The following is a 26769-nucleotide window of genomic DNA, read 5'->3' as shown; positions in this document are numbered from 1 at the left end:
GCGCAAAGGGAAAACACAAAGGAAAATGAATCAAGAAAAAAGTGTTAATAAAAAAACAGAAGGCTATGACAAGAAGAAACAAAATGCCGAAATAAGCAAATGTGAGGTTGTACGAGTGCTCATTACCAATTTCGTTTAATCTTTAACGTAATATATTTTTATTACCGGTAAGACAATCGTCTCGAATTTTTCCCCAAACTTTCATTACATACTTCGTTGTTATTGTGTACTTTTTCATAAATTTCGTAAGAACCGTTAATTCGTTATGTGGAAAGAAAAACGATTTTTTACGCATAGTATATTTTTCTTCATATTTAAACACGTTTATTTCATTAACCAATAAGATGAACCCCTTAAAATTTGATATGCGTGTCAGTCGACTACCCATTGAAACTCTTTTTAAATTTCAAGACTTTCTTAAAAAAATTGTTTCGTGCACGAACTACTTTAACGTCATGATAATTTTTGAACTACGAGTTTTTCATAAATCGTAGAAAAATCGATGAAAGACAAACCGCACAAGCTAGCAAACATTATTAGCAAGTTTTTGTCGATTTCTACAATATCAAAGTTTCCATATCAATGTTATATTATAACATTTCAAAGTGAAATATCGTGATCTTTACTATTACGAAATATTGATGAAAATGAACAGCATTCGAGTAGATCATGAACACGAAACGTTTCGTATCGCCATGAATAATTAATCACGCAATAATGATTTAGGGCGAACAATTATCGTCTGGTATACATTGACAAAGAATTCGCAGTGGTAGAAATAGAGGAGTGTTTTGGAGGGAACAACCTTTCGGTCTGCTCTCACTTGTCTAGTTGGCCAAGACCCATAGCTTGTACTTGAAGAGCGCAGAATCCACGCACACGCACGCGTACGAACAAACTCACTTGTCGACACAGGACGAATTTGTGTGCGAGTTTAATACTTTGGTAAGGCCAAGCCTGGTAAGTAAATGCCTATCGTTGACTGTTAACTCTTAGTAAACACCAAGAACCCTGTGGACCAAGCAATGTTTGATCGTTGAGTGTTGCAATCGATAACTCACCGCTACTTACTCCTTATTACCGCCACCGGTATTGGTTCGGAGAACGGATAACCTGGCAACGTTGAAGGAGAGAGAAAGAGAGAGAGAGAGAAGGAAGGAGTGAAAAAAATTCTAAAATGCTTGGGTTTAGGGAGCACACAAGCCGAAAGTCTCGGTGTTGATGGATACGAAATGAAACCACGAGAAAGAACGAAAAAAAAATATTTAGCAATAGTCACGCTGGTAAAGAGTGAACTTAGGAAACAGCCTCAATATTTGCGCAATGCCTAGACAAACGGAGGCAGAGAATCTGTTGGAACGAGGCAATGAAATTTTATTTTTTCTTTAATATGAAAATGCAAGAGAAATTGTTGGAACATCTACTCGGCTAATTGGCCGTGGAAGCTGCGATAAACTTTTGAGTCATCCGGGTGGACCAGTTCGGAACAATGTACTCGTTGCCGGTTCCCAATGTTACGTGCATTTTCATTTTTTCTCAAAATTCTAAAACAAATTGCCGTAATGTAAAATTTATTGGAGTCACAGCACGTCGGTGCGAATTGTCGAGAAAAATTTGGCCTCACCACTCGCGTGCTGACTCTGCTTCGAAATTATTAAGGAGACAAAAATCTTCACACTTTCTCACGAAACTTCCGACCTTGACACAAAGTAAAACAATTCCAATGTCAAAAGATTCATTCCCCGTAACAGTTTGAAAAAAAAGGAAAAATGCGTTTTAGCGAAGCTGCATGGGATCGCAGTCGGCTCAAGAGGACCTCCAATCCAACTGAAAGTATCCCATAAAAAATTTATACGAATATAAAGCGGCGTAGTAAGCGCTCGGCGTACCGTTCTCAGCCACCTTGAAGTCTCCGGCGAGCTGACTTTCGCGGCGCTCGGAATTTGGTAATATTACTTATTCGAACATAGCACGCACACCTGCGCGCACTAACGCTATGTGTTCTTTCGTTTACGCATACATACGTCCGACAGTAATTTAGAGTTACTCTAATCTGATGCTTAATAGCGCATACTCAGGAGACCAAGAAAAAAGAAGAAAAATTTGCAACGAGCTACTGAGAGACTGAGGACGACGATATTTCAAAAGACTACACTTATACACTCTGCTTTGCGCTCACCACGATTATTCGATCCGTACCGAATCCTTTGCGCTCGTGGAATCAAATCGATTCGTTCCACATTGCTAAACCATCGAGTTATGTACTTTTATTTTTATCCAACTTTTCCATCGAAAAACAAATATTTATTAACCGTTCTGAAGTCTCCCGCCAAATTCTAGTCACAATTTTCCTATTTTTTTTTTTTGCAAATTCCTCATTCATACTGTGAACCTTCTCGAAGGGTTTATCGAAGAGATCTCCAGCAAATTAAACCTCTTTCTATCTTTCTGGCATTGTGTAAAGAAGTCGCCTGGTATTGAGTATAGAAACACGCAGATCGACTTTTGATTGCGATCGAAAAAATGCAAAAAAAATGTTTGCATTGAACCAAGACATTCGACAACTTCGAAATAAAATTCTGAGGATTTTTATCTTCTTTCTTTTTTCCTCGTTCATCAGTTAAGGTAGTTCATGCACGAAACGATTTTCTTAAAAAAGTCTTGAAATTTACACAAAGTTTAGATGGGTAGTCGAATGAAATGCATATCAAATTTTAAGGGGTTTGTCTTACTGGTTATTGGGATAAACGTGATTAAATATGAAAAAAAATAAACAGGGTTATAGGAACCATGCGTAAAAAATGGTTTATCTTTCCATGTAACGAATGAACGCTTCTTACGAAGTTTATGAAAAAGTACGCAATGACAATGAAGTATATAACGAAGGTCTGGGAAAAAATTCGAGACGATTGTCTTACTAGTAATAAAGATATATTACGTTAATAGATTGAACGAAATTGGTAATGAGCACTCGCATAACCTTACATTTGCTTATTTCGCCATTTTGTTTCTTCTTGGCTTGGCCCATTCCTGCCATAGCCTTCCCCCTTTTTATTAATACTTTTTTCTTGATCTCTAATGCGATTTTTAACATAAAAAACTATAGTATTTTCACCAGAGACGAGTGAAATTTCGGGTTCAATCAGTAATGGATCCCCGCTTAATTAATGGCTTGTAATTTCATTCGCCAAAATATAAGTTGAAAAAATTGATTCACAATTTCAAATCGATAACTCTCACATTGATTTGAAGTGATAATATCTTTAATTAGGAAGTAAAAATCGATCCAATTTAGACGCCCATAAAATACGATCCTTCGGGCATGATCTACCTTAAGTGAAACGATCGCTAATCTTTTAGACCAATCGAAATTAGTTTTCAGGCCTTTTGAACGTACTTCAATGAGACTTCTAGGCTTTTCTAACGGGATAACGTAATATTTTTTTTATACAAATAATTAAAATTCATTGAAAAAATACTCTGATCGAAGTGACGAACAGTTTCTCCAAGTACGATACATACGATCAACATTAAAACACTGCAGCCGTGTGACCCAACTTGCACACAATTAAACCCGTGAAGAAGAAGAAGAATCAATTAAGTTGGAATAGATTAGGAAATCTGTGCAAAAAGAGTTGAGATTCCATTTAATGCTTCAACAGATCAAACCGAGTAATGGACCTTCTAGATTCCGGTAAAAAAAAAGCTCATCAATTTTTTCGGTTTGTATTTTATATTTCCCCGAAGAACTCGTTTTTCATCTGGCGAGATTATCGCATGTCCAGAATACACGATCGCGTATCCTGCACACGCGTCGTATGCATCACGTCAGATTGAAAGAAAAACACGAGACGAGTAGTTGTCGGCTCGCTTTATGTCTTTTGACAATAATAGTAACGAATAATAGGAGCTCGTGCGTTGATGTAAAACAGGCAACGTAGGAGATGAATCGCGAGGTCTGGAAAACACTGGAAAAAGTTAAGAATTGTTTTCCATCGGTGCTCTTTGCACGTTTGAGGTAAAAAATGGTCTGGAACGAGAAAAACGATGGTAAAAGGAAGAAATATTATATTCGAGTTCTCACAAATAAGTCTATTGATACGCTCACTTAATTCATTTATAATAACAGCTCAGTATAATTATCCTGAAAAAAAAAGTTCGAAGAAATAATAATAAAAATGATTTTCTCGATAAATACATACAAAAAGGGATTGATAATTTCACATTTTTCAGGAACTTCGTTTCGACCATTGAATCACTTTCTGGCTCACTGTCAGTGGTGCACGCGAGTGTCAAATCAAACGCCTAACGGTCGGCAACCATTCGAGCTCTCAAGCGAGTCAGGAAACAACGAGCATTCAAGATTTTCCACTTTTCGATAAATTGTTGTTACGAAAAAAAAAATTATTATCGTGTTGACAATGTACGTTTTTTTGTTCGGTAACTACCGTCGTTTTGTTTTGTTCTGTTTATTTTCTTATTTTTTTGTTTGTTTTTATTTTCGATGCGAATAAAACTTCCGCATTTTTCTCGACACTGCTCGTTGTCGTTATTTTTATCATGATACAATTGCAGATTCCGTTTGATACAAGAATTTAATTTGATGAATAACTTGCCACGCGAGTCTCGCATAAATTTCCTGTTTGACGTGATTGAAATGCGGTTATTAAATGAAATCACGACAGCAGAGCTTTCGTTGGAACTGCACGGTATTCCGTGCAACGAGTGGAACTTTTCAATCGATTTTTTTTCAGCTGCAATTGACCCTCGTACATCCGTAGAAATCTCCGGAAAATTTGAAATTCCCGTTTGTCACCGAGAAGAAATGAATTTATTGATCTTTGCGTTGCTGCGTGTACCAGCGAGCTGTTCAAGTTTTTTTCCTACTCAATATCATTTACATTTCATGCGTAAACAATTAGTTATGCTTGATATCAAAATATGTCGAGAAGCGGTATTAAATAATGCAAGGACGATAACTTCCAATAGTAATTACATGCCATTAACAATTACATGCCAAGAAAGAATGTACTAATTAAAAAAAAAAATTTTTTTTTTTAAATGCAATATGCAGCAAATCCCAATACAAGAATTCGCATTTGGTAGTTTTAAAAACATTGTAAGGTTTTGAAGCTTTGCAAAAAAAAATAGAATTCTGTGAAAAATATTGAAACTCCCTTAATTCTCATGACCGAATCTTTACTTCATTTTCTCGTAACTCGTAAATCGATCAACACGGTCGTAAACTCGCTAAGAGCGTTACCCAAAATATTGTTTTCGATGGAATTTCTTGCGTACGAAATTTTAACCAGGGCTCGTTACATTTCGTTCCTGTTTGTGTTATTTGAGGCAATTATACTTCGAATGATTTACTATTTGCAAATGATTTCATTGAGAAAAAAATGTTGATAAAAAGATAAAAAAAATAAATAAAAAGATAATAAAGAGACAAAAAATTGATAAAAAAATGTCAATAAAGTTTTTTCTCGACGTCGAAGGGTTCCAATTTAAATGACCTTGATGCTTTTGAAGTTGTCATTTATTGGACGATGTCCACACCTCGAGTTCCAGAAGACAATTCTAGTAGTGATCGTAAAGAAAATGTTTAATTCAACCGGAAACACAAATGATAACCTCAACTGAGGCTGAATGGATTTATCTTCTCTTTCTGAAGCGTACAAAAAAAATTCGCGATACCATCCTATTAATCTGATATTCACCACTCATCAGTTTATTATTATTTTTACATTTTTGAGTATTTATTATTTTGTATGATTGACCTCCAAACTGTGCATGATACATAAGAATAAAGGATCAGGAGTCGTTTAGCATGATGTCATTCACATTTCACAATTTCTTTATATCCAATCATGAGTTTCTCGAGAAGTCTTGGTTCCCAAGGATTTTCGTTAATGAAGAGGGCATTATTTTACCACGACTGTTAAAGAGTCAGAAATTCTACAGAAATCGAAGCCCGGTATTTGATTCCTCGATCTTTTCACTATCGTCATTTTATGTTTAGTTTCATGTGCAAAATTATACCCATGACAAACGATTGATAGATATTATGAAACTTGGAATGGAGGAAACAGTCCAAGCGAATCCCAATAATGATCTTATTGTGCCAACCATTTTTTCTATATTCATCAATTTTTTTCACTCGACAAAGAACCAAATAACATGGCACCTTGGCTATGCAATGCTTCAAATAGACTCAGTTTGGCAACTGGTTCAACATACAATTCACGAGAATTGAATAACTGTTAATGATTCGAAGTTTGTAATTTTTCGAAAACTCGATCGCTATGAGCTGAAGAGTTTGACTGACAGCTCCGGACATTTGGACATTGCATCTTGGAACAAAGACTCCAATCTTTTCGCATTGTTTTCTTGCGAGTCGTTGAAATTTAACACGTGTAATCGATTAGCTGCAGTCTCATCCGGGGAAGCGAAAGCAATAAGAAAAAATGACGTAAATCATTGGCCGTGTGAGGTGAACGAGCACATAGAGTTGTTCGGAGATGAAACAAAAAAAAGAAGCAACTGCCTTGAAAACGCTCGATCGATGCACACACACACACGTCTAATTACTGTATTGTCAACGAGATAATCATTTCCTGGAGTGGAGAGACTTTTTGTTACGAAAAACTAGACAATAATTTTCGCAAAATCTCAATAACATCTGAGGAAGTTCGAAGGGTCGAAATCGTTAGTAGTTTTTCTTATTCTTCGTCGAAAACGTTTTTCAACCGATGTTTTGATCGTACGAATGACGCGATACAGTATTTTTTATAGGAGAACATTAGGAATGAAAATAATAATACGTTCTTGATACCTGGGAAAATCCAGGAGAAGTCGAGGGCCGATAAACAATCTGTAAAGTCCAATTTTTGTGTTATTTTCTCCTTAAAACGATAAGAGTTTGATTCGAAATGTGAGACGTTAATTTTGATATAATTTTATGTCGATGAGCCTTCGTGTTCAGTCACGACATCCGTGAAACCGTTTACACAAGCTCCTCCAGGTTTCCTCCCAAAATTTCTGCATCCGTAAAATATTTATCAGCGGAAATTTGCCAAAAAAAATGCGTTTTGATAATATAAAATTATTGTATAAAACTGCGACGTTGTGACAAGGCCGCAGGTGCGCTGAAATACATTTCTTTTTGTTTTTTTTTTTCATATCACTCGACGTCGAAGCGCTGCCGCTGCATTTAACGATTCTCGCGATCAAAGTCCAAAATATTTCTTTATTTAGACCGAACAAAGACCACGTTTTCGTACACGTGACTCCAAATTAGCTTCCACGAAAGTGCGACCCTAAAACAATTTATTGTTTCCACTCGAGAAACACTTTAATCACACAAAACACGAGCGACAAAAAAAACGACTATCAACCCTCTCGATACGCGTGTTCTGACGATAAGGAAGCACCAGTGTGAGGCATTCCACCAAAAAACATCCTCTCGTTCAACGTTTATTTATATCCCCGTCACGCACTGATAAAAGAAAAAGTATGCGAACCAGAACAAAAGTTTTTAGGCACGTGTCATCGTGCCGAGTATTTGACAAACTCATCGAGATCGTTCCAATGATCCATTATTAAGGTATTACACCTTTTATACGACTTCTTATCACGTGGCACTTCAAAAAAATGTCCATTTTCATGACGAAAATGAAATTTTATGACGGTACGTGACTGAAATTACTCATTTATTCGGAGCACTAAGTTGTCGACATGTTTTATTGCATTTCTTCGAAACGACGTCATATAAAAAAAAATGAATTTTTAATATTTTCGCAAAGTTCGATGGAAATGAGTTTTTACTGAAAATTTGTAAATTTCCACGATCAATCGAATATCGAAAAATTAGTTATTTTCTTAGCCACTGGCTACTTCCATTTCTAAATCGGTTTTGTCTGCTCTAGCTACTAAACTTACACGAGGCGAGTACTCCCGTGGATTCAATCGCTATATGCGAACACCGTGTATGAGAGAACAGTACCACAAGCGTGAATACAAGTGACATTGGCAGTATTTTTCCATATATAAATTTTTCAGTGGACGAAACTTCGTAGTTGTGTACATTGTAACTATTAACAATTAAAAAAGTAAGTAATGCGTCGTCAAGTTATTTCCCGTGCTTTACCGAAATGACTCGTTTTATTTTCTCCTCCTTCAATTTTTTTTTAGCAACAAGAAAAGTCGATGGCTTATTAGAAAAAATGTATTCGAACACGAGAACATTGAAGACATGAAATTATTGTTGGACTTCCCGACTTTTTATTATCAACGTCGATTCATCCACATCGAGGAATTGAAACAAAATAAAAAATCATGTTTGATCTCTTAAAGTAGTTCATGCACGAAACGATTTTCTTAAGAAAGGCTTGAAATTTACACAAAGTTTCAATGGGTAGTCGACTGACACGCATATCAAATTTTAAGGGGTTCATCTTATTGGTTAATGAGATAAACGTGTTTAAATATGAAGAAAAATACACTATGCGTAAATAATCGTTTTTCTTTCCACATAAAGAATGAACGGTTCTTACGAAATTGATGAAAAAGTACACAATAACAACGAAGTATGTAATGAAAGTTTGGGGAAAAATTCGAGACAATTGTCTTACTGGTAATAAAAATATATTCCGTTAAAGATTAAACGAAATTGGCAAAATGAGCGTAACCTCACATTTGCGAATTTTGGCATTTTGTTTCGTTTTGACTCGGGCCATTCGTGGCATAGCCTTCTGTCTTTTTATTAACACTTTTTTCTTGATCCCTTTGTGTTTTCCCTTTGCGCTCCCTAACGGGATTTTTTACATAAAAAACTACAGTATTTTCGCCAGAGAAGAATGAAATTTTGGGTTCAGTCAGTTGATGATCAGAAGATCAGAAAAAGATGAGTTGAAAAAATTTATTTACAATTTAGAATTAATAACTCTGACATTAATTTAGAGTATTAATATCTTTAATTACGAAGTAAAAAAATGTAGACACCCATAAAATACGATCCTACGGGTGTGATCTACTTTAAAGAAAAACTTGGATAAAAAGGAGAAGAAATATAACGTATAGTCTTGCTTATATTCCGTCAGCACCTGCTGACGAATATTCCTACGCAAACCTGTTCCATTTTTCTTCACGCATACAAAGGAAACGGACCCTTGACATGCGTCACAGATTATCACAAACGTACTTTCGTTAAAACCTACGATGAACTTCACATCTTGAAATATCAGAACCGCCTAGTTCAGTCATTGACCTTTACATAACGGATTGCTTAATGGACCAGGCGATCTTTTTTTATGACGAACTAAGGAAAAATCCTTTTATAAAAGAAGAGTTGTCACGAAATCTCGAAGTTCGAGTTATTTTTGAAGCTGCTATAGACGTAATTTGATTGGTTGTCGATGTTGTGCTCGGAGTTCGTTCATGTTGCGTATTTCAAATCGTAGAAAAAAGGAGGAGGAAACAATTGCAACACATTCGATCGCGATCGTGTCAGATAAATTTATTTAGCGACATAAGAGTGAAGTGATAGAGTAATTTAGTAAGAGTGATCTTACGCAATTACTATTCGACCGTAGGTACCGTGATTTTTGCAATGAACTATTCGAAACAATCGTCCTGAGCAATATTTTTATTTAAAAAGTGTTAAAACAATTAAAGACAAACGCGCGCTTGCGCGCGCGGTGACCCTAGTGAAATAAAATGTGCAAACCGACATTAGTAGCGAGTCACTCTCGCATTGCACTCTCTCATTTATCAGTCATAATTAAATTTTATTCGACTATATTAGGTTTTATTTTTTTTTTATCGGACTGTTGATGACACATTTTTTTTAATTGTGTAAAAAAGCCATACGTATTGCTATAGGCTCCCCTGTAAAGAAAAGAATTACTCTGAAATACCACACCTTAATGAGAACCTTTGAACCTAGAGTTCCTGCAATCTCATAGTTATAATAGCACCACATTTTCAATAGATAAGTTTGAACTTCACCTTGCATCGAGTGACTTTTTTTGCGAGCAGTTAGAATATGGCAATCCAATGACGCAAATCCGAATAGTTTTTTTCCAACTAGAGAAATATCTCATTTTCGTTTTTTTTTCATTAAAAAGAGTTCGAGTACTAAGACACTTTTAGTTGTCGAATTATTTTTTTTTAACGTAACAAAAAATACTTTTTTCAATGATATATATTTTTTTAATGGCTCACAATAAAATTTCGTCCATGACTATTCCCATGTTAATTTGCGGAAAAAAAACGATAAATTCTTTTGCCGATCCCTGTCCGCGAGTACTCAGCCTCACTCGCCATTGAAATGTGGCCCGTATATAATCATGACTATACGAGCAATAATTCTCTCCGTTGAAAAATGGCATGTGCAGCAGCGCATCGCAATGTCTGACTCAGTATGGATTTTCTACTGTGGCTCTCGCTTCCAATTCAAGCCTAACATAATTGCGGACTCGTGCGCGCGATCGCCCATTTACCCCGGCAATTATTAACACCGTAACTTTCTCACACTTCTCTACACACTCTATCACTGAACACGAGGCATTTTGATGTTTCAAAAAGCTTATTACTTCCGAGCCGATATCAAGATAAAATGAGGTGCTTTTTGCACGCCCACGTAACCAACTTCAATAAAATATTTTCTAATTAATAATGGCGAAAACTTTGGTTCAGATTTTTCGACGATCTATTGAAGAATCGCCACAACAAAAATGAGAATTGATCGTTCAACGTAATCTAATGAAATCTGTAAATCTTCTCTAGTAAAAAAAAAAAAAAAAAACAGAAAAAAATCGTTAGTTTGAATTTGTGTGATTTCTTAAGGCATCGCATTTTATATGGATTGATTTATAATTGCTAAAGGAAACTTTTCTATAATGATACGAATTTCGTACTTTGTCCACGAAGGCAAAACATGCCTGAGCATATATGTGGAACCGATCATGCAATTATTTTATTTTCCTATCGTATCGCGTAGGTACGTCTACCGGCAGGTTCGTTAAATTGATGCACTCTTTGTCTTTTCCGGGTATTTTATAAACATCTGCCATTTTTTATCGGAATTTAATGTGAAGACCTTGCCTTTTGATACTCGAAATAAAGTTTCAATAAATCAGGAAAATACTTGAATATATGCAAGACACGTTGACACACAAATCAACACAAGCAGACCAGGAATATCGCCGTGCTCAAATTTATTCAACAACTCTCCACGAGAGATATGGTAGCTCGAATGAAAAACGATTTATTTAAAATATTTTGAAAATCAAAGATAAGTGAAAATGAGGTTGCAAGAGTGCTCGTTTTTGCTCATTTAACGGATCGAAACCACGTCAAGGCGTTTGTGGGAAGTTTGAAAACGAGTTCATTTACGATCAGCGTAATATTTTGGCCCGAAACATACGTGTCTGAAATAAAAAAAGTATTTCCGATTTCTTCGAATATTTACGAAGCAGTAACGATTACGATGACAATCAACGTGCTTCTCGAAATCGAACTTTCTTCTTGATTATTCGAAAGTTATTACACTGTATGAAGTGGGAAAATTCAAAATCAGGGTACTGCATCGAACTTAAGAATGTGAAGAAAAAATAGTAACCCGTCACAATTCTTCTCATCGGTTTCTCAATCCGATTTTTTAAGTCGATTTTTACATCCTAATTAAAGATATTATCACTCTAAATTAATGTTAGAGTTATTCATTCAAAATTGTAAGTAAATTTGTTCAACTAATTTTTTAGCGAATGAAACTACAAGACATTTATTGAACGGGGATCCATCACTGAACCCAAAATTTCATACGTCCCTGGCCAAAATATTATAATTTTTTATGTAAAAACTCGCTGTAGAGAGCGCAAAGGGAAATGGATCAAGAAAAAAGTATTAATAAAAAGACAGAAGGCTATAACAGGAATGAATTCGAATTTTTTCCCAGATCTTCATTACATACTTCATTCTTATTGTGTACTTTTTCATAAATTTCGTAAGAACCGTTCACTCGTTATATGGAAAGAAAAACGATTTTTTACGTACGGTCCCTGTGTATTTTTCTTCATATTTAAACACGTTTATCTCATTAACCAATAAGACGAACCCTTTAAAATTTGATACGCGTGTCAGTCGACCACCCATTGAAACTTTTCGTAAATTTCAGGACTTTCTTAAGAAAATTGTCCCGTGCATGAACTACCTTAAGAAAGATTTTCAAAATATCATCAAAAAGTCTTTTTCCAAATCGTTCGATTATTTTTTTCCCTCACGGTATCAAAATATTTAAACTTTTTGTATGTAAAATCTTAAAATGACGATGTAAGGCATATCGTCAGAAAGTGGCACGTGTCTCACCGCGTCGAGATACATGATCACAGCCTCGACAGCTGACGCAGAAGAGTGTATTGCATTTCCAGACAATGGTGCTTAACAATGAAACTTCATACAACAAAATAGCAGTTGAATTTCATACTATGAATTCTGTACGTAGAATGCATGCAAAAAAATAGTTGTCATCTAAAACTGTATAATCAGATTTCTGGATAGCGATGAATCGGAAGTCAACCGCCCACGCATGAGCGTTGAAAAGAAAACAAACGATTCAACGTCACAGCGTCCAATTAAACGACGTCGAGCTGGAGAGCCTCAGAATCGTGTGTACTCTCAATAAGAGCAAAATTGTATAAAGGAGATACAGTGACGGGGTGTAGGGACGAAGGCCACGGTCTCCTGTGCGACGTCGTGGTCCCAAGTTTGTGACGGGAACCGCGAGAAATCTCCCACTCTTCCGATCCGATCGTGGGCTCTCGGTGTACTCACATCGAGTCCACTCAGACGATCATCCGGGCCCCACTTGCGGAAAGCCAATACTTAAAGCCACGAGTATCACGACTCTTCTGACTATTCCTCCAGCAGCATCGGTCAGTGGACCCCGGATAAGTGTCTCTCATACGAGAACACGGGATCAGAGCAAGGATAGTCCAAAAAAATCGTCCGGTTTTTTTCACGAAATATCCTCAGAATAAACTCCTCTTGAACAATTTAATCAATGATGAATTAATCAATTAGAAAAAATAAAAATCGTGAAGTGAAAACCAAAGGTTTATACACGAAGGCGTTGAAAACTCGGTATTTTCCATCGTAGTTCCGATAAAGAACAAACTCATTTGTGTTATCCGCGCACGTTACCACGAATTCGTGATATTCGCTCGACGCAACAAGATTACAGTTCACGCTTAAGGACCAATGTACAGGAAGATCGAAGTCGATTAAAGTGACCCAATTTCCCTGAGTGCGTCGTAGGAAACGCGCACCTTCGGCAATATCATGACCACGTTTTGGCGGTTAATCCACCCGGGTGTGTGATCCACGAGAAAAACCTATTTAAATCTAAACACGTGGCAGCCATAATAAAATTTTCCCACGTGAACGGATGAAGAATGAATATGCCCACATCGACAAATCTTTGTCGATGGTTCAATAAGAAATCAAATAAAAACCAATAAGAAGGAAGGAGTTGTAGAAAAAGGAGGTTGAAAGTGATGTCCCGTTGGCTGATCGTCGTGCTCGACGATTCAAACGAATGATACGTCGCGAAAAAAGAAGAATACCCAAGGAGAGAAAAAAACGGCCACAACGCTTGTTTCTGAGGAATCTCACGGCGGCGACCAAGACCATCATCGGGCACGAGATACACCACACGATGAAGTCTTTCAAAGTGGAACTTTGAGAGAAAGGTGACGGAAAAGAGAGACCGCCCGGGGGAGCCGCGTGCGTACGATTTGAAGAGAATTCTCCTGCCACTGAAAGAAGACTCTTTCGTCGTGGTCGTTTTCTCCACCTCAGAAGTGCCCATTTGTCCGTTTTCAATTGCTACGCGATCTTGAACTGCCCATCAACAAGTACGTACGTTTTTTTCTTCTCGCCAATTTATTTTTCTATTAATTGGTGTAACGACCGTGAATTTCATTTCGGAATATAGGAAACGACCGAATCCAATGTGTGCGGGTTTATTAATGTCCATTGAGCAATTGAGAGGATATTCTTCATCTCGTTGGCTAAATATCACGAAGTTTTATTACTCCACGCTCTGAATACCATATTCGAAGGATAGTGAGGTGCAAGTTATTGCTTTTTCCCTCGTTAACATTTTTTCGTACGCCCTCCTCTCATTCGATCCATTCCGTATACTCACGTTTTTTCACAATCGTCGATCTTTACGTCTAATACATGAATGAGATACGCGTTTACTCGGGAAAACTGGAGTATATCGGAAAGCGTGTACAACGCATCTCGCTCACCGCGTCTACCCGCAGAGGCCATTCCGTTTCACATTGACCACATAAGAGATAAGTTAGGAGAAATATTTTACGAGAAATACTTTCGAAATTTCAGACAAAAAAACATCGACGAAAAATTCACTCGGAAAGTTCTTTTTGAAAATTTTATTGACCAGGCACTTTTAGCTTTTTGCTTTATAATCGCAAAAGGTAGACGAGCAATGAAAAAAGATGGCAACGAATATCTACAAATTGCATTTCAACCTTACAGAAGTTATCAGAACTAGAAATCAGGGCTCCTGTCATTCGATACGTGGCACAATTTCCTGTACAAAGTTACAAGATTTCTCGCTACTAAATCTTTTCCATTTCGATGTCTTTTTGCCCAGATAATATGGCCATGATAAATATATTCTCGAGTGTAGGATCCTGTGACTAAAATACTACGATAGAAGCCCTCACGATAAACAGCTCCGAATAAAGTAAAAAAAATACAATCGCTCCTTTCCAATTTCTACAACAAATTTTCTCTTGCTTCTGGCTTATGAAAAAAGTAGAAAAGTAAAAAAGTAAAAATCATCAAGAACGAAACAATATCAAAGTTTCAGTGACATTCATAACACGTCAGTCCTCATCTTTACAACGAAATATGTGCCATCCACTTGCCATAAAATATGGTCTGTCTACCCTGTACCATAATATCAGTATTAAGGTAGAGTTTGTCAGTAATTGCAACAAGGTTTGGCCAAACGTGTGACTCGTCGGTGATTGCGCTAACCTGAGCTGCGTATATGGGACTCCATAATAGTTGCGTGCATGCTTTGACCTATCCATTAACTGTGTGGACGTGAATACGATCATTGCAAAGTTTAATGATCAGCAAACACGGCGCAAGATCACGTTCAATCTTTCGATGTCGACGGTTAAATTCCTCCCTAGACATTCACACATACGCCAATGTGTGTACGCGGATTACAGCATCAGCATGGGATAAATGCAGGGCAAGGGGTATTAACCCACGATTAGGCATGAAAAAATCGAGTATAGCCTTCAATACTAAAGAAATACGCGCGAGTCGCGCGCACCGCCCATAGGATTGCTTAATCTATCTCGCGAAATCTCGTTCGCGAATCATGCACGACTTTTCACAACGTCAATAACACGCTAACGCTGCTGAATGCGCTACGAAAGCGGTATTTTTTATGAGGCCTGTGAAAAAAGCGGGCCTATTAATTGAACTGTAATTTAATGGGCGAATATACATGATTTCGTATTATGGCCACGCGTGTTTGGGCCCGCGATATCAAAGTTCTTACATCGAATAAGGATGCAGTTCTATGTGATCTTAGAAAAGTCGTTGACACGTGTATTCGAATATGAATTTCACCGAGTTCATTAGACGATTTTCCTATCGGAAAATAACTCAGTTTTTTGCTAAAATAGCCAAACTCCAATCGGTAATAACGACAATGTTGATGAATTTTTATTTAAAAATTTTATGAAATGAATAATTTTTTAGTATTTGTACAAAAAGAATGAGGTTGAACGGGCTTGCTGTACAGACGGGGTTCAAACATTGTGAAAAATGTAATGCAAATAGACGTTATCGACTGAGACATTACTTTCCACGTAGATAAAACAAATTTCGATATTTTCAAGTCTGGCAATGCGGGAGTCAATATTTTTTCAACACCAGGCAATGAGTCACACCGTGTTAATATCCGTTTTGCGAAATGGGAAGTAGAGGAAAGAACCTTGCGATTCAGGGAACGAAATATAACGTCTGAAGACTGAATTATTTAAGAAGACGGAAATTTCGTGGTTTTTTTAGTATCTCATTCGACACAAGGACGACAAAGGTGAACCATGTTCTCGCAAACCTGCCTCTCTCAATGAGAATTCCTCGTTGTCTGAAAGTCCAAGGACGTTGAGTATACGTTCGTATTGCTCTGAAAACGAGATCCTAGTGCGAGCGACAAAATCGAGGTCCGGCAATCCGAGAGGCTTGTTACTCCGCGATCTTTGCTTCTCGGTTGGACTTTTCTGACCCCGAAGACCCTCGTTCGCCTCAAACGCTCCGATAATACCGAACATTCTCACAAAACTCGTTACACTCACTAGTAATTGATGTCAACCAGTCACCGGATCGCCCTGAAGTGAGAGTTTAGAAGCGCTCCTTATGTTGCTTTAACCGAATTTTCTTCCCAAATGATTTACCTATGTACACATATTCGGAAGCTGGTTTTTCCGTGAGATCAGAAGTGCTCCAATCGTGTCTTGTTAACAATAAAAAATGCTCAGCATCTCTTCCAAAACTTCGAGCGCCATCTTCTCGCGACAGTTTCCAAAAAGAAAGTATTTTAAAAAAATGAGCTGTGAAGTTTAAAAATTAAGTCGAACCTTGACCTCAAAATTCAAACGAACGAAATGAAATATATTTTTCGGCTTCGCTAATGACCTTATTTTTCTACACTATTGATAAGGAAACCGGTGCCAAGCTTTGTTTGAACGACGCGTCAACCCAAAACGGTAAATACCTCTAACGCTGTATCCCAAGAACGGGACTCGTGCTTAATTCAATCAACCGTTTACACAGTTGTTGAGTTTTGAAAAAAAAAATATTACGGCCAACGAGACTACACGATCTTCCCTACAGATTTTTTTCCAATTAATTAACTGATGAGATTTTTTATAAATATGATCTCTTCTCTAATTCATCTGCTCATGCGAAAGTCCTCGAATGAGATGTTTTCAAAATTCTATTATTTGGACATTGTTCGTTCATTTTGAATTCATACTAATGGAAAATCGATAGATTTTTATCGAAACTTTGCCAATAGACTTTGTCTATTGACGTCGACCTTTTATGCATCATCTTTGCTCCTGCTTTCTAATCGTCGCACGATCCTCTCTCTCTCTCTCTCTCTCTCTCTCTCTGAGCGGGAAAGTGACGTTAATTTCTGTTCCGTATAAAGTTTATGTTTTACCTGTGAAATAATAATCAGTATATATTTTCATAGTGTATTAGTTGTGATAGTTGTGCTCACGATCATTGTGTTGGATTTTACTTATCCGTATAACATCGAAATTTCTCAATTATCGAAATTTTTCAACTCAACGTGTGACTCCGTGAGGATCTGACAGTTGTAGCTACACAGTTCACTCTTGTTCAAAAGTGTTTTTGTGTGTTTGTATTAGTGCAATTGATTCTTCACCTTAATTTTTCTTCTGTGTGTATTTGAGCACTCAAAATACTGTGTATGCTTGCTATAGTGGCGTTATTTTGCTATTATGAGAATTTTCTCATTTATTTTTTTCTTAATTTCTGTGACTTTTTCGGCATCGAATATCACGTACTAGCTGCTTACATAACCCTATTCTGTCAGTGATTATAACGCACACGTATATACCAGTGTTATCAACTATCGATCTTAATCGCTTAATCTAGGAGGGCACTGGTTGCAGCTTCTATGAACACTCTCTGAAGTTAGCGGGCGTGTATGATCTGATTATCTCCAGTCTCTACCTTATCGATCAACGTCTACCTACTCTTTTTATCTTAGCCATCTCTGTTTTATCGATCAACAACTCCTCATTAGCGCGAACTATTTCAAATTTCAAATTTGTGAAACTTTTGTCTGTGCGCTTTTGTGAGTTAATCATGACGAAACGCTGTGTTCTGTGCAAGCGTATGGCTAAGGAGAACTTTGTCATTTGTTCGGGTCCGTGTAAGGACACTTATCATATTGAATGTGCATCGACTAAATTCGAACTTGATCTTCAAGATAATGAGCAATTTAAAACCTTTTGCTGTGGCCCTTGTCTCTTACATAATCCTCCGATACCACACAACGTGCAAACTTCTGAACCATCAGTGCCCATCACTTTAGAAGAAGTTATACGTCAGATGCAAGCCAATACTGCTACAATAAATGAAAACTTGGCCTCTATACAGAATCAGATAACATCTAGATTCGAGTCTCTTTCTGAGACTATAAACGGAGTTGTTCAAGACATTTCACACCTCCGGTCGGAAGTCACTAATCTCGCCACGACTCAAGCTAACATGGGAGAGACAATTTCGGTGGTTCGGACTGAAGTCTCTACTCTTAGTGATCAGACTACCATTATTGCAGCTGAGAACGTTGAATTACGAACTCAAATGGAAGGCATATTGACTAACGTTGCCAATCTGAATATGCAGGTCTCCTCTCCTGGAATCTTGATCCGTAATATTCCAACATCTCTAACTGATTCACCGAGAACATTAGTGGACAAGATTTTCACTTCCCTTGGTGTAGCGGAATTCAAGTCGGATATCATTGACGTTCGTGATCTTGATAAAAAGCAACATAGTGCTATAGGTGATCAACTAGCAGCCACTTCTCAGGCTCGTGCTCGATCTTTTCTTGTTCGCTTGAAAACATCATCGGTGCGCGATGAAGTCCTACTCAAAAAGCGTAGGAAAAAAGTGCTCACTATTAATGAAGTATTCTCTATCAACACGAGTGGAAATATCATCATAAAAGAGTTTCTCCCTCCTCAAATTCATAAATTTCTTGGGCGAGTTCGCTCCATCACAAAGGAGAGGGGGTGGAAATATGCCTGGGCTACATCGCATGGAGTTCTGGTTCGGAAGACTGATGGTTCTGAAATACTTTCTATCAATTCCGAAACCGACTTCTCCAAGATCACCTGACTACTGCAAAATTCAACCTCCTGTTCAACATTGGCCGCCAAGTCATCATCGACTCAAAATAAGAAGATTGTACCCTGTGATAATTCATTAATTGTAGCCTCATTTAATGCTAATTCTATACTTGGCCATATTGATCAAATACGAGCTTATTTTTCTCTTAACTTTGCGCACATTATTTCAGTCTCTGAGACTTGGCTCCACTCTAAAATATCTGATGATTTAGTAACGATAAATAATTATGCACTCATTCGTAATGACAGAGAGGGTAAATTTGGAGGTGGCGTGGCATGTTATGTCCATGATTCTCTAAGAGTTAAGATTCTTGCTTGTTCTCCTAGCCAATTTTCTAACGCGCCTGAATACATTATTCTTGAGATTCGTACCACTGCTAACTCTACACTTTTACTTGTATCGATGTATAGAAGGCCTAAAGGTTTACTCTTTCACACTTTTATTAACGACTTTTTACGGTTTTATCAATTTTACGAAAATATTATTATTTCAGGAGACCTGAATTGTGATCTATCATGCTGTAATTATGAAGGAAATTACTTGAGAGACCTGGTCTTCTCACAAGCTCTCCATATTATTGAATCTGATACTACACATCATACAAAAAGTTCCGACTCATGGCTCGATGTATTTATCATTGACAATCCCAACAAAATAACTTCGTTTAATAAATCTGAGGTGCCTTTTATCGCTGGCCACGATCTCCTCACTTTATGTTATACTTTTCCAGTGAATCGTGATATTCATCGTTCAGTTATGAGGCGAACTTTAAAGAATTTTAGTGAATCTGATTTTACCAAAACACTTTCCTCTTTGATAATGGAAAATAATCTTTTATCATTTGATCTATGTCAATCTACCTATAATCTTGACCTTTTGTTGGACTCTCTTTGTAAATTAATACTTACTTCCCTCGATATTCATGCGCCTCTCAGTACATTCAAAATAAATAAGCCACTAGCACCGTGGCTAACTGATGAATTGAAAGCTCTTATAAAGCAGAAGAATGTAATGTATAAGCAAGCTAAAAGAACTGGAAATATTCTGAACATGGCTATTTACAAACAATTAAGAAATGATGTATCTCTTAGGTTGAGAAATGCTAGAAATAAGTATTACCTCGATAGAGTGACCTCTACTAGAGACCCTGCGACCCTCTGGCGTGTGCTCTCTAATATTGGTTTGATTCGTACGAATTCTTCTTCTCCATTTACATTTTTCTCGCGTGAAGAACTTAATGCGTTTTATGTTCAGGTTTCTTGTGCCACTCCGCTATGCTCTTTTGATTTACTATTAAGCACACTTACTCCATTAGATGTAAATAAGCCGATTTTTGAATTTTCTGATATTACTACTGACTCTTTACTGAATATATTCATGGCTAAATCCTCTACTTCTTTGTCTGCTGGACCTGATGGTCTCTCGCCATTTGCTCTGCGTAAGGGTTTAACGTCTATTTTACCTGCACTTGTATCTGTGTTTAATAATTGTCTTCGGCTTGCTTATTTTCCATCTCTATGGAAAAAAGCATATATTCGACCACTGATTAAAGCTAACCCTCCAGCTACACCCTCTGACACTAGACCGATTGCTAACCTCAGCGAATCGGCTAAACTTTTTGAAAGATGTCTGTATAATCAAATTACTGTTTTTCTTGAGAGATACAAGTTGCTGGACCCTTATCAGTCAGCATATCGGGAACGATTCAGCACTCAAACTGCCCTGCTTCGCCTTTGTCACGATATAAAAGAAGCTGTCGATAAAAGGATGGTGACCATCTTAATTTTATTTGACTTTAGTAAAGCTTTTGATACAGTACCACATTCTAACTTACTTATCAAGCTACGTGGCTTTGGATTCTCCGATCATGTTTTGAAATTCTTTCACTCTTATCTTACGGGTAGATCGCAGGCCTGCATTGATAGTTCTGGAATCTGTTCTAACTGGGCTTTTACTACTTCGGGTGTACCTCAAGGTTCAGTTCTCGGCCCACTTTTGTTCTCTCTTTTCATCAACGATGTTGGTAGTGTTCTTTCTCATAGCAAACATCTCATCTTTGCAGATGATACGCAAATTTATTGTAGTTGTCATCCTGCCGACATTGTTGATGAATTGAATAAGATGGCAAAAGATGTACAAGCAATTTCTAACTACGCTTCTAGAAATGGTTTAAAGCTAAATTTGAGTAAATCCAAAGCTATCATACTTGGTAGCAGCCGATATGTCAATAATCTAAATTACAATTCCCTTCCTGTCATAAATATCGACGGCGTCACTCTTCCTTACGCACATGACGTCCGAAATCTTGGAGTCATCTTGTCGTCAAACTTGTCGTGGGCTAAACACATAAATAATATCTCGAGCAGGGTAAATGGAGTGTTGTATCGTCTTCGATATCATAGAAATGTTCTCTCGACAGAAGTTAAAACCTCGGTGGTAGTTACTCTGGTTTTTCCAGTGCTCGACTACTGCTGTATGGTCTATAATGACCTCACGGTGGATCTAAATACTAAGCTGGAGGTTTTGCTTAACTCAGGTATTCGATATATTTTCAACTTAAAACGAGATGAACATATAACTCCTTATCGAAGACAATTACGTTGGCTATCTGTAAAGTCTCGTCGTCTCTACTTTATTGGTACCATGGTTTACCGTATTCTAAACAATCGTGCACCTAGTTACTTGACTGAACTCTTTCCGCGAGTAAGTGAATCTCTAAGGTCTAGCAGTCGAAGAGAAGCGTATACTTTCCATATTCCAGCACATCGTACTAGCTCTTTCAAAAATTCATTTGTTTTAACGGCTATTTACTTCTGGCACTCTCTACCGAGTGTAATTCGCACCTCACCATCACTCAATGTTTTAAAGACTCGCCTGTTTTCATATTTGTTCGAAGTTATTGATGTTCAACAAGCAAATATGTGACTTATATTAGTGAACCACAGTTCCAATATTCTTGTATTATTCATCATTCTTTCTCTTCATCTATTCTTATACTGTTTGCTTCATCAAAACCCATCTTATGGTTTTATTGCGTTAATGATTACTACTTGTTAACTTGATACTTATGGATTTATTTCGTTAAATATTATTACTTGTAAACTTTATACTTTTGTTACTCTTAGCCTCAAGGATTTGTCCAAGGCTTAATAAATTTATCAATCAATCAATCAATCTCTCCGCTTCCCTCAGCTGAGTTGATTTCCTGGGTGAAGATTCCGATGGTTTATGCGGTGCCGTTTGCGTTTGCTTGAATTAAAACCTGTATATTCTCACTCTCTACTCTCCACCTGATTTTCCCGTTCGAAGTTCACGAATGGAGAAAGAGTGTAGATGGAATAACTGCCAACTGTATAGACATACACATTGCAGATATCGTGGATAAATGGGTCGAGTATTTCGATGTCACGAATCAATTCGGTGTTCGTTTACAGTTATTGAGGAAGAATGCGGATAATTTGCAGGAAAAAATAATTCGTATTTGAAAATTAAGGACAATGAGATATGTTGGATTGGACGAAATGTGTCTTAAAAAGCTATTTCATTAGTGAGAAATGATTATCAATGAGGCTGAAATACTATCGAATTCTTCTCGATAACCCTTCGAATAAAAGTCCATTGAATTAGCCATTGGTACAAAACTTCAAATGAGTTTTTATTTCGACTTGTATCTCGGTTTTTCTCACTTTTAACTCGCCAGCGATATAGTAAAGAAGGAAATGATTATCGGGGCATTAGTCCCCGTATCCTACTTTAACCTGAGCTCTGTTGAGTGTAAAGGAGGACGCACGAGTTTATCCTCGAACGATATAAGACCGTATAGATATATTTGAAAGCGGCATCACGAAGACGTCAGCCGTGGGCTATCGTGAAGCTCGTGCCGTTCGGTGCCTGCACGAAAGTAAGAACTCACCTGAGGAGAAGATTCTCCGTATGAAGGAGGGCTCGGGTATATGCAACGCCGTGCCTCTTTTTCTCAGTTTCATCTTTTGCTTCGGGTCCCCACTCACCGATGCCACATACAGTTACACAGGCGCGTACACACTTCAATAAAACTAATTTGCATACGGCGATGGTGCGAATATCGGCAGCCCCGTCACGGTTATTGCTCATCGGAGAGCGCACGAAAGATCTTGACGTTGAAATTTCGGTTGTTGTAAATGAGGTTTATATGTCGTTTGGGTAATAACAAAAATCAGCTGTTTTTGACTCGGTGTTCGATGAGGAGCAGTAACGTTTGAGTTTGCGTACGTATTTTCAAATTTCGCTCTTCTTTACCCTTGAGCGTGATACGCTATTTTATGGATCGATTGCTATTGAGGTTTTTCTCTTGAAAAATATTCAAGCGTTTTCGTCCTATCCGAATAACGAGGAATGAAAACGTTGATGCGATTGGAGGCAAGCAATCTTCCGGAAGAGATTGAGATTAAAACAGGATAATGGAGAGAGACGTTGTAGGCAAAAAATAGTACGTCGCAAAAAGGAGGTCACTGCCAAGTTGACGCGAATCTTCTTATATTGCAGGAGTTTAATAATCTCGGAAAGATTAGTACAGATAGAGGGTTTTCCATTTAGTGGAGAACTGGCTCATCTTGAAAAACGAAAATCGAATGAGCAAAGGCTCCCAAAAGAAATTCGACAGCTTCGCGAAAGACGTTCAATGCCGAGGTTGACATTTTTCTGTTTTCGTATACAGAAATTGGAAAATCGTTACTCTTGGCCAAAATTTTGATACGACTATAATCGAAATATCGATGGCTTTAGCTCCCTATACAAAATATGCTTTTGTAAAGCTACATTTTTTCTAAAGAATTAGCCCAAGTTACAGATCTGCTCGATCAGATCGAACAATAACAACGTCAAAGATTTTTCTTGAATGTCACTCATAGCTAATCTCAAGCTGTCGATTTCTCTTTGATTAAGATACAGTCACGATTTCATACAGCGTTCGAATGGCAGTGTTACACGTGTACTACCATACCGTCAAACCTCGCATGCGCAGTCCGTAATAAAGAATACTCAACACACAAACTAAAATTTCGCCTTTAGATGCTTGAAATTTGGAACACCTTCGGCAATATTGTAATATTAAGGGGTCTACCCTATTTAGACGGTCAAAAATAAGACTTTTCACGATTTTTTTTAGCCGGTATAAATATGGATATAAAAAGTGTTGGGCCTAAAAAATACACTCTCAAAATACACAAAATTTTTTTTTTTTATATTTATTTTGCTCAGGTTTCGTACAGAAAAATGGAGGAGAAGACAGGTCCAAAAAAGATGGGTGTGCGCTGTTGATAAAATCTCTGTAATGGATGATCAGAGAAAAAAAGTTGGTTTTCGATTCAATAAGTAAATGGCTATAAGATGATGAAATGGCAGCCATTTTTCGAAAAACTACGAAAAAAGCACGTTTTTTCCATCATTTTTGGAAAAAAATAATAGCTCCGCTTAAAATTTCAAAATTCGTGTGATATGCGCAACAGCTATAGTTACAAAGCACATGTGATAAAATTTTGGTAAAGGACAGTTGAATACTTTCGGAGATTTTATCAACGAGCCGTCGTAAAACGTAATTTTTGGAAAAACGCGTTTAAACAAAGGCACGTACCGCACTGGGCGGTGCGTATTAGCGGGCTCAAACAGTCGAGTAAACGTCTCTCAAAAATATACTTCGGCTGCTCAGATCTTTTAAAATTTTACGTCATTTTCTCTGTGTGAACAAAATTACCTCCATAATCGCAACTCTACAAGATCGAAGATTACACCAATAGCAGGTTCATCAGTAGAGTCGCTTCATTTCGAGTTTCATCTCGACTATTCATCAATAATAAATAGTTTGAGAAACATGCTCTACTTCCATAAAAGTAAAATAAAAAAAAATGGGCGATGGGGCGAAAATATTTCAGTGGAAATAAAAAACAAAACAGCAATCCACATGGCAGTTTCTATTGACCTTTAGGTTGACCCTGAATTTATGAATTTATTGATCAAATTTTACAGATTGAGACAGTTGACTTTTGATCGTTTATATGCATCTAGACACGATCAATAATACGTTTTTCCCCTTGTTTTCAATTCTTTAGCTGTTTTGAAAATTCTTCTGCAGTACTGGAAAAAAATAATTACTTAGGAAACGCGTGCGACAATGAAGTGATGTCGTGTGATACGAAAATATACATACAAATGATAATCGCATGTATCCAGGAAGTCGTAACGATGAAAATCAAGCTTATAAAAACTAACAGATGTAAATAAATATTAAATTGTATACATGGATATCCGAGTGGTGCGCAAATGTTAACGGATAATTGCTACGTGACAGCAACGAAGCGTGTCCAAGTGCACGTTAACGGACAATACTGTACTCTTTCTTATCTCTCTACCACGTCTCATTTCACAATATCCTCATTAAGCCATGATGAATTATCACACGCGAGAAAACTCCGGTGAGTCTGTATTTATTCTCATAAAAACGAAAATGTATTCAAGGTCTTGGGCATTCTGAATGAATTAGGAAAAATGTAGCTCACTGCGTCGAACGTAATTGCAATATTATTTTAGCAAATAGACCTGTAATAATTTTCCAAAACCTCATTTTCCAAATGCGCGAATGTCACTTCATGCGTTATAAGTCGAGACTCCTCGATGTAACGAAAGTTTCGAATGCAGTATTGCTCGAATGAAACGGAATCGAAGACAGTCGGAGGGAAATAATGAAGTTGCACAGCTTTCTCTTGATAGAATACGCTCAAACGAATTTTTTGACCTCCAAAGCGCTCATAAAATCTTAAGGCCTTATATACACTTGCGATGGGCGGAAAAATCGAACATTATTTTACGCCAAATTTCATAAATATCGGAGCATTAGATTCGTAGCTATGGGTATTTCAACCGACCGCTCGGTGCGCGCGATCGTCTAATACTTGAATCTTTAATTAAAGAGTTTCGGTACAACTTATCTTTGGGGGGGGGGGGGGGGGGGGGGGGGGATCAGAGTGACAAATCCATTGTATTCTAGCAGGGCGCCAACTTCTACACTCTCACTTTTCATTATTAAGAGTAGGCTTTATTACGAATAATATGTGTGTAATTATGTATCCATCCATATTTTCTGTAATGATGAATGTTATAGTTTACTTTACATATTATGGATATTTTTTATGTTATTTCTAAAAATTATCGAAAATGTGACGCGAACGTGACAACCGCGGCATTGCTCCGTCGTGTTTCGTTTCGCGTGTAGTGGCCGGCCTGCTCTGTCGACAGGTCCTCTCGAACAGCTGTGTGTGCAATCAAACCTCGAAGTTTCAACCTCGCGATCATTTTGTCAGTAGTGTTGAATTGTTTTTTTTTCGGTGGAAAGGCAAATGGATGATAAAAGAGTGAAACAGACAGATGCTGGACAAAATGTGAATATTGCTCGGTTTCATACGATACACATAACCTCATCCATCCACTCCACTTGACTGTTTGAAATTTCGCGCCGATCCTGACATAATGCAGCGTTGCCGTTACTTTCTTCGACCGTGGCGAGTCGATGGAAAATGAGCAGTTCAGTAATTTGTTTTTACGAAAATCTGACAAACTATGCAGAGAAACTTCTTGAAAATTTAACACAATTACCAGTTTAATACAACGTGGAAGCAGTTGATGTTTTTCTTTTTAAAGTGTAAGCACTTTTTAAATTATGACAAAAAAAATGTGGTTTGTGCCATCTAATCCCGTGTTAAAACGCTTCATAAAAAAAATATATTTCTCAAA

At 37.3% G+C, this 26769-nt stretch overlaps 2 protein-coding genes across 4 annotated transcripts in view; one reads left to right on the top strand and one right to left on the bottom strand.

The window, feature by feature from the left end:
* The window catches only part of sit (stuck in traffic), a 74645-nt gene that overhangs the window by 28702 nt on the left and 19174 nt on the right, over positions 1 to 26769 (bottom strand). The window lies entirely within an intron of this gene.
* The window catches only part of LOC122418982 (elongation of very long chain fatty acids protein AAEL008004-like), a 63059-nt gene that overhangs the window by 18603 nt on the left and 17687 nt on the right, over positions 1 to 26769 (top strand). Inside the window, exon 1 of one of the 3 annotated variants that reach the window (XM_043433172.1) lies at positions 12851 to 13920. The exons of 1 other annotated variant lie outside the window; for it this stretch is intronic. The gene's annotated coding sequence lies outside the window, so the exon portion shown is untranslated. Of the gene's footprint in view, positions 1 to 12850; positions 13921 to 26769 lie in introns of those variants that run through there. One more of the 3 variants, XM_043433171.1, reaches the window with a different exon arrangement.

The sequence above is a fragment of the Venturia canescens genome, chromosome 1 (assembly GCF_019457755.1).
Source record: "Venturia canescens isolate UGA chromosome 1, ASM1945775v1, whole genome shotgun sequence".
In the NCBI taxonomy this organism is placed as follows: Eukaryota; Metazoa; Arthropoda; class Insecta; order Hymenoptera; family Ichneumonidae; genus Venturia; species Venturia canescens.
Note: the sequence above shows the minus strand (reverse complement) of the source record. Positions and strands in the feature narration are given on the sequence as shown.